The sequence below is a fragment of the Notothenia rossii genome (assembly GCF_949606895.1).
Source record: "Notothenia rossii genome assembly, chromosome: 11".
NCBI classification, from domain to species: Eukaryota; Metazoa; Chordata; class Actinopteri; order Perciformes; family Nototheniidae; genus Notothenia; species Notothenia rossii.
The window spans coordinates 16,362,902-16,369,067 of record NC_136910.1 but is presented as its reverse complement, the minus strand read 5'-3'; the positions used below and the strand labels follow the sequence as shown (position 1 = coordinate 16,369,067).

General features: G+C 39.4%; 1 long non-coding RNA gene across 1 annotated transcript; it reads left to right on the top strand.

Moving 5' to 3' along the window:
* The first annotated feature begins 293 nt into the window (after window positions 1-293).
* LOC307024050 lies at window positions 294-2,538 on the top strand. The gene is made up of 3 exons (XR_013803823.1): window positions 294-428; window positions 1,512-1,807; window positions 2,080-2,538. It is a non-coding gene; the product is annotated as an uncharacterized lncRNA (long non-coding RNA).
* The last annotated feature ends 3,628 nt before the right edge of the window (window positions 2,539-6,166 follow it).

Sequence of the window (6,166 nt, the reverse complement as noted above, 5' to 3'; positions counted from 1 at the left end):
AGACCTTTTCGAACATTAAAGCATGTAAACATGTCACAGTAGAGGCACAAAACACAAATTAGCATTAGAGGGCCCCTTTAAGATATAATGATAATGTAAATACTAAAAGTAAACCTTTTAAAAATAATGGGAGAATCTGGAATTTTAAACATATTTAATGTGTGTAGGTGGGGCCTCTTAGTCACACCTTTAAAAAGGACATGGCTTGTTTCTGTAATTACAATCCTTCTGGGCAGGGCAGTAGAACCAGTTATACCTGAAAACACACCTGTCCTGCTCATGTAATCTGAGGCTGACACCCTGTTCACCATACACAGCCTGTGAGTCTCTGTTAGGGTTAAGGTGTTCAGTGCTCTGCTCTAACAAAAGTCTGCTCTACAAAAAAGAAAAGATTCGACCCGACAGAGAGGCGACTCTGAAAGCAAAGGGTAAGGCTCGTTTTCTCTACTCTTAATGGCCGTCTCTCACTTCCTTTCCAAGTCGCTTTCACGGCCGAGGAGGCTGATGGAATTTCATTACTTATGATTGAAAACCAATGGAGTTTTGAAAGCAGAATGAGATGGAAAGGTGCACTCAAAACGCCGGTATACCCTCCAGATGCCAGCAATCTAATTTGCTGTCAGTGGTAATAAATGGGGAGCCATCGGATGGCACAGATAAGACGTTATTTCACCATCAGGGTTATCACTTAATATCTGATAATGTCTGTGGGGAGCAATTGTATCCGACAGTTAAAACAGGGGGCCTCAACTCCTGGCCCGAGAAATGATCATCAGCACGGAAGAATTGTTAATCTGTCAAATCAATGTGACTTCACTCAATAAAGTGTTCATAGGGACTTAAGTTTAGGCTGCAGTGTTAATGATTCACTCTTTTGGGAGAGGATTCTACTCTAATGAAAGGGAACAGTTGTGCTTTTCATTTGTTCTGCTCTTTATTGCTAAAAAGGACTTTTCATTTTGTATATATTGTAAAAGATTCAAGATTTGAAAGAAATCATTTGAAACAATCATTATGGCTAGATCAAACCTGATAATCTGTGTATCTTTATGTATATGAAGATCATTGTACGTAAAGATACACAGATTCAGTAGGGTGCAGTCTAGTAGAGTTAGAGTGTGTGTTGTTGTATGTTCGATTATACTATGTCCTCTACATTGCAAGGAGGTGTTGAATTCAGGAATGTTACCTGCGTACTTGCCTAGATTCCTAAAAACAAAGTAAGATGGAGGTGAAAAACAATACACCGCCTAGTAAGTGCAATGTACAAAGCTTGAGTCATAGCGTTCACTGTTACACTCAGAGCTGCCAAGTCCAAACGAACAGAACAGAAATAACAGCATTATGACATTTTGGACAGTTGTTGTTGTTATTGTAAACAAAGCCTGTTTTGTGAAGCCTGAGGGTGGGACACGACACATAATATGCTTCACATTATCCCCTGTGAGAGTTCAACTGTAGTGAAGCTGTGGCACACATACGATAATACATTTCTGCCATTGTCTCCACAGCTCTGATCCATCAGTCCTCACGCACGTACTCCACTTGCCTTTTGTTGAAAAAAGAAAAAAAACAAGCATCATGGGAACATTTCAAGATGAGGACTTGGATTGGGATGAGAAGAGCAACGACACGAGGCGGACTCAGCCTCCGAAATACGAGGAGACGGAGACTAAAAGCTCCGGGAGGAAGTGTCCCACGTGCTGCCTGAAGACAAGGGACTGTCTGATGAGTGGAGAGTGCGGCAGATGCCTTCAGATCTCCAGCGTCATCGCCATGTGTGGCATGTGCATCCGCATGTTCGTATGTAAGTGTCAACCTCACATAAAACCTTTTATAACTGCCATGTCACAATCACAAATACTCTGATGTCCGACAAGCTGATTTACTGCTGAAATTAATATGAATCTGTGGTACAAGAAAAATGTAACCCTGACATTTAAAAGCTGAATATATAAAAGCGTTAATTTTTTTTTTTTATCCATTTCTATATGTATTTTGGAATTCAATTCTTCCACACTGGAAATAATCTTTACTATTATTCATTATTGTTTTGTCCTTTTTTATTTCCAATTACAGGACCTAACCTTGGGCTTCATAACCTGCTTTTCCCGGATCATCCTCACTATCACGCTTTACGAGTGATGCCACGTGGTTTTCTTATGATCTGCTAACAGTTGTCTTTTTAATTCTTTATCCACAAGGTATTCATTTCACATGATCACTGTCTGTGTTTAGAACAACTTAGAAAGTCATTATGAAGGAATGAATGAGTGGATGAATGAGCATGTTTGATTGATCATGTCTGATGGATCTATATTTAGTAAAATCTGATTTCTTTATTTATATTTTTAGGTTCGAAAATTGCAATAAAATATAAAAACTAATATGATGGATAAAAAAGTTATTCGGTTTATGCTACAGTGTAAAACATTTTCTCTTACAATATGAGTGAGAGGGTTTTGGTGAGAAAACAGTGACATATCTGAACAAATGCAAAACTTTGAATAAAGCTTCAAGTAACAACAAGAACAAAAAGTGTTTCATTTCAATGCCAGCAATGATAAAGACCTGCAATTAATTAAAATCCTTTGACGAGCATGATGCAACGACATGACATTCTCTGCTGTCAACGCCCTCGTCTAAGGTCATTTGGAGAAAGTTGCTTGGCACAATAAGCAAGCTACAAAGAATGTATTACAAAAAGAAAATCTGTAATTTACAAGAAAAACATAACATTGCTACCTCTGTACTGTATGTGTCTGTTTTCATTTTATACATTGAGGGGGAACTGCATCAAAATCCAGAATGACCCAAATCACAGGAGACATTTGTTCACCCTACATATGAGTGCCAGCAGCGGATCTAAGGTGTCAAGGCTTGTACAGAAGTGTGTGTGTCTCACAGGCTGTCCGGAGAGACAGTCCGTGGGTGGACAGCAGGGGATAATGCCATTGTGTGGAGACACATTAGAGTAAGTGATGGGAAGAGAGTTCTTGTGCCTCGGAACTTGAAAGAAATATGCTGCTCAAATTAGTACAGAGATCTTAGAATCACATGCTATGGGATCTGAGTTCCTGTTAAAGAATGAGCACATATATCTTTCATACCATATCAGATGCAGGGGAAAGACATCTTTGTCTGACCTTAAAGGGGGGGGAAGAGAAATTCCCCAGGATCTCCCTTTGAATTTTAAGATGCATTGTTGAGGTGCAACAACATCATTACATACTGTAACACATTAGAGGGGAATAGTGTGTGTACTGCCATGTGGTAAATACTTGTGTATGCTGCTCTTGCTCTTTTTCATATCATGTATTTATTTGTTGCTATGTTTATAAATGTCATGTTCTTATATGTTGTATGTCAGGGACTACGGATGGAAATGAGCTCAAAGCTAAAATCTGGTATATTTACACTTGAAGCATTATTTGTCTTAAGTGTTCATTAATGTGCATTGTTCCTGTTCAAATAAACGATTAAATGAAATTAGATTAAAAGTGTTTACCTTTGTTGGACGTGCAGACATCTGAATGCTTGTGATGCTTGCCCTAATATACATTGTCTAGCCTGAGTCGTGCTTCCTGAATCCCTACAATGAGGTTTATGGCAAAGCTAGCCCGCCTGACTTTTTAATCTGAATGAGCAAAACTATAATGATGTTATCCAGGTTAAAACGCATTGAAATATTTAATTTATATAGCCTGATTATAAATCATTTTCCTGGTTCAACAAAAAAGGTAAAACAAAAAAACTTTGGGTGTAATTCAAAACATGTTCTTGTCTCACTTATGTTTTTGGCTTTGGCGGCTTTGCCTACCCTATAATGTATAATCTTGTCATAGATTAGCTAGCAAGTTTGGAAATGTGGGAATAAAATGATTTCTGGGTTGCCGTCTATGTTCTTTGGAGGCTCCCTGGGGTCGGCGTTGACATTTTGAAAACGACCCATTGGATAGAGCTTGGCTAGAAACTGCGGATTGCTGAATGATAATGCTTTGATTATCCTGTACATGCCTACTTATGCCTTGCATGAAAACCTGCTGTAGAGATGATGTATTACAGAACAACCAGAGTAGAACAACACATCCTTGTTCTGAAGCAGCAGAGCACCGCCTGATAAAGATTGTTTTATTCATCTGAGCTCAGAGACGCCACTAAAGACCCCAGAACATTAATGTTTGGTATTTTTTAATCTTTGTAGCGTAAGGTTGAGGTTAAAACCCACAGGGACAAGAATTAAGTCTTTGAGCACTATTGATTTCAGAGACTGATGTATTACTCTTCTATCTCCCTCTTTTCCGTTTTATTTTTCCTGTTCCCTTTCACTGCATTCCTCCCTTCTGTTGCTGCCTCTTGTGTGCCACAGTGTCAGTGTCGGCATCACAATACAGGGGTGACATTTCAAGCAGACAGATTAGGCCTCTCTCCAATTAATTTTGCTTTCCTTCCCCTGTTAAATACACAATCAACCAAAGGCAAAATGTCAGTGAAACAAACGAGGAGCTGCCGTGTGGCTGACAATTACCGCCAAGCACCTCAGAAATGCCAATATGCTAAAGTGGGAGCAGTGTGTGAGATGAATGGGGACAAACGGCAATCTTTGAGGAGCGTTGTTGCCGCACGGAAACAGGCATGTCAGTGGCTACCTGCCTTTGCCATCTGATGTGGTGACAGACAACATGTTGTTGGAAAGGTCAAGCGTTACTTAAAGGGCTTGGAATCAATATCTTACATATCAATTAACATCTTCGTTAACACACAATATGTGTAATGACCATCGCAGGGAGGGGAGATATGGATGAGACTATTTATTTCTAGATGTGTGAATCTCGCAATGATCCCACAATGTCTTTGGCTGCTTCTAAATGTATCGTTCCCTCAATTGTTTATACAACTCTAGCAACTACTTTCTTTTCATCCATTACCACAAGCAGCCAGATAAATCTGAACCTTTTGTTTTTGAATTGCTTTTAGAAAATGATAAACAAAAAGCTGCATCCTTTCCATACCAGTAGACCCAGTCCATAAACATTACCAAAATAAAACATAAATCCATCTGCAGGGCATTCATGTGGTAGAATCAACAAAAAATAAGGTAGCTCTAATACAGGGCACCTCACTGCATGAGTTAGCATAGCGGCTATTGGATATTTCCAATGCTCAAAGCTATTCTACTTTTACTTGGTTTAAGTACCTGCATTTCATAACAACACAACCAGAGAGTTGAATTTCAGCCAGCAATTATGTTTTCTTTTGCTATTTCTTTTGCTATTTCTTTTGAAAAATAGTAGCCAGAGCAACAAATGAGTGGTCTTCCAAGTGTTTTAATGTCGCACTGTGCTTGGCATACTTAAAGTGTAGCTCTAAGATCAAAGGAGAGAAGAGAAACAAGCTCGACAATTACTTATTATTATTCAGGCAACTACGTTACTGCATGCAGAATGATCCACCTATAGGTACCAGTAAATCACTTTACAACCTGGAGGTCCAATGCAGAACTGTACAATTTCAGACACTAAAGCCACCAATTTGTCCCTCCAACTTTGAAAAAAACCCAGATGATTCCTAAATGAAGTAAACCAGTGGTTGGTTGTCACATGTTCCCCGAAAAATAGAACATCTAATTGCAACAACATCAGTCTCTCAAACTGCTGCACATCAGATAGTAAACACTGTGTTTGAAGGGCAAACACACAGAACAATGCAAATCAGTTCGGCTTGACAGGTACTAAGTTGTTAAATACAATATTGGCCAAAGAGATCAAACTGTGAATATTGAGAGGGAATGAAAAGGAATTAAATAGATCCAAATCTACTTCGATAAGAGAAACCCCACACAGAGTTTAACCGGATATTAAGCGGCTCCTGGTGTGAAAATGCTTTAGCCTCCGCCCATGTAGCCATCCATCTGTTGCTTCCGTTTTTCCCACCCCGGACACAAGGTAATAATGCAGGAAACCCAGTCAAGCTAGCAGGCTGCTTCCTGTTTGTTGGGGCGGTGAATCGGAAATTCTCCTTGCTCTTCCAAGTAATTTTAATCACCTTCTTTTGCCAAGAAGCACAGCCGGCCCTGCCTGTGATTGACTTGGCCAAAAGCCAGCCCCAATACAATTCGTGGCATAAATGCTAAATCGATGGGTCATTACACTAATGAAATGACATG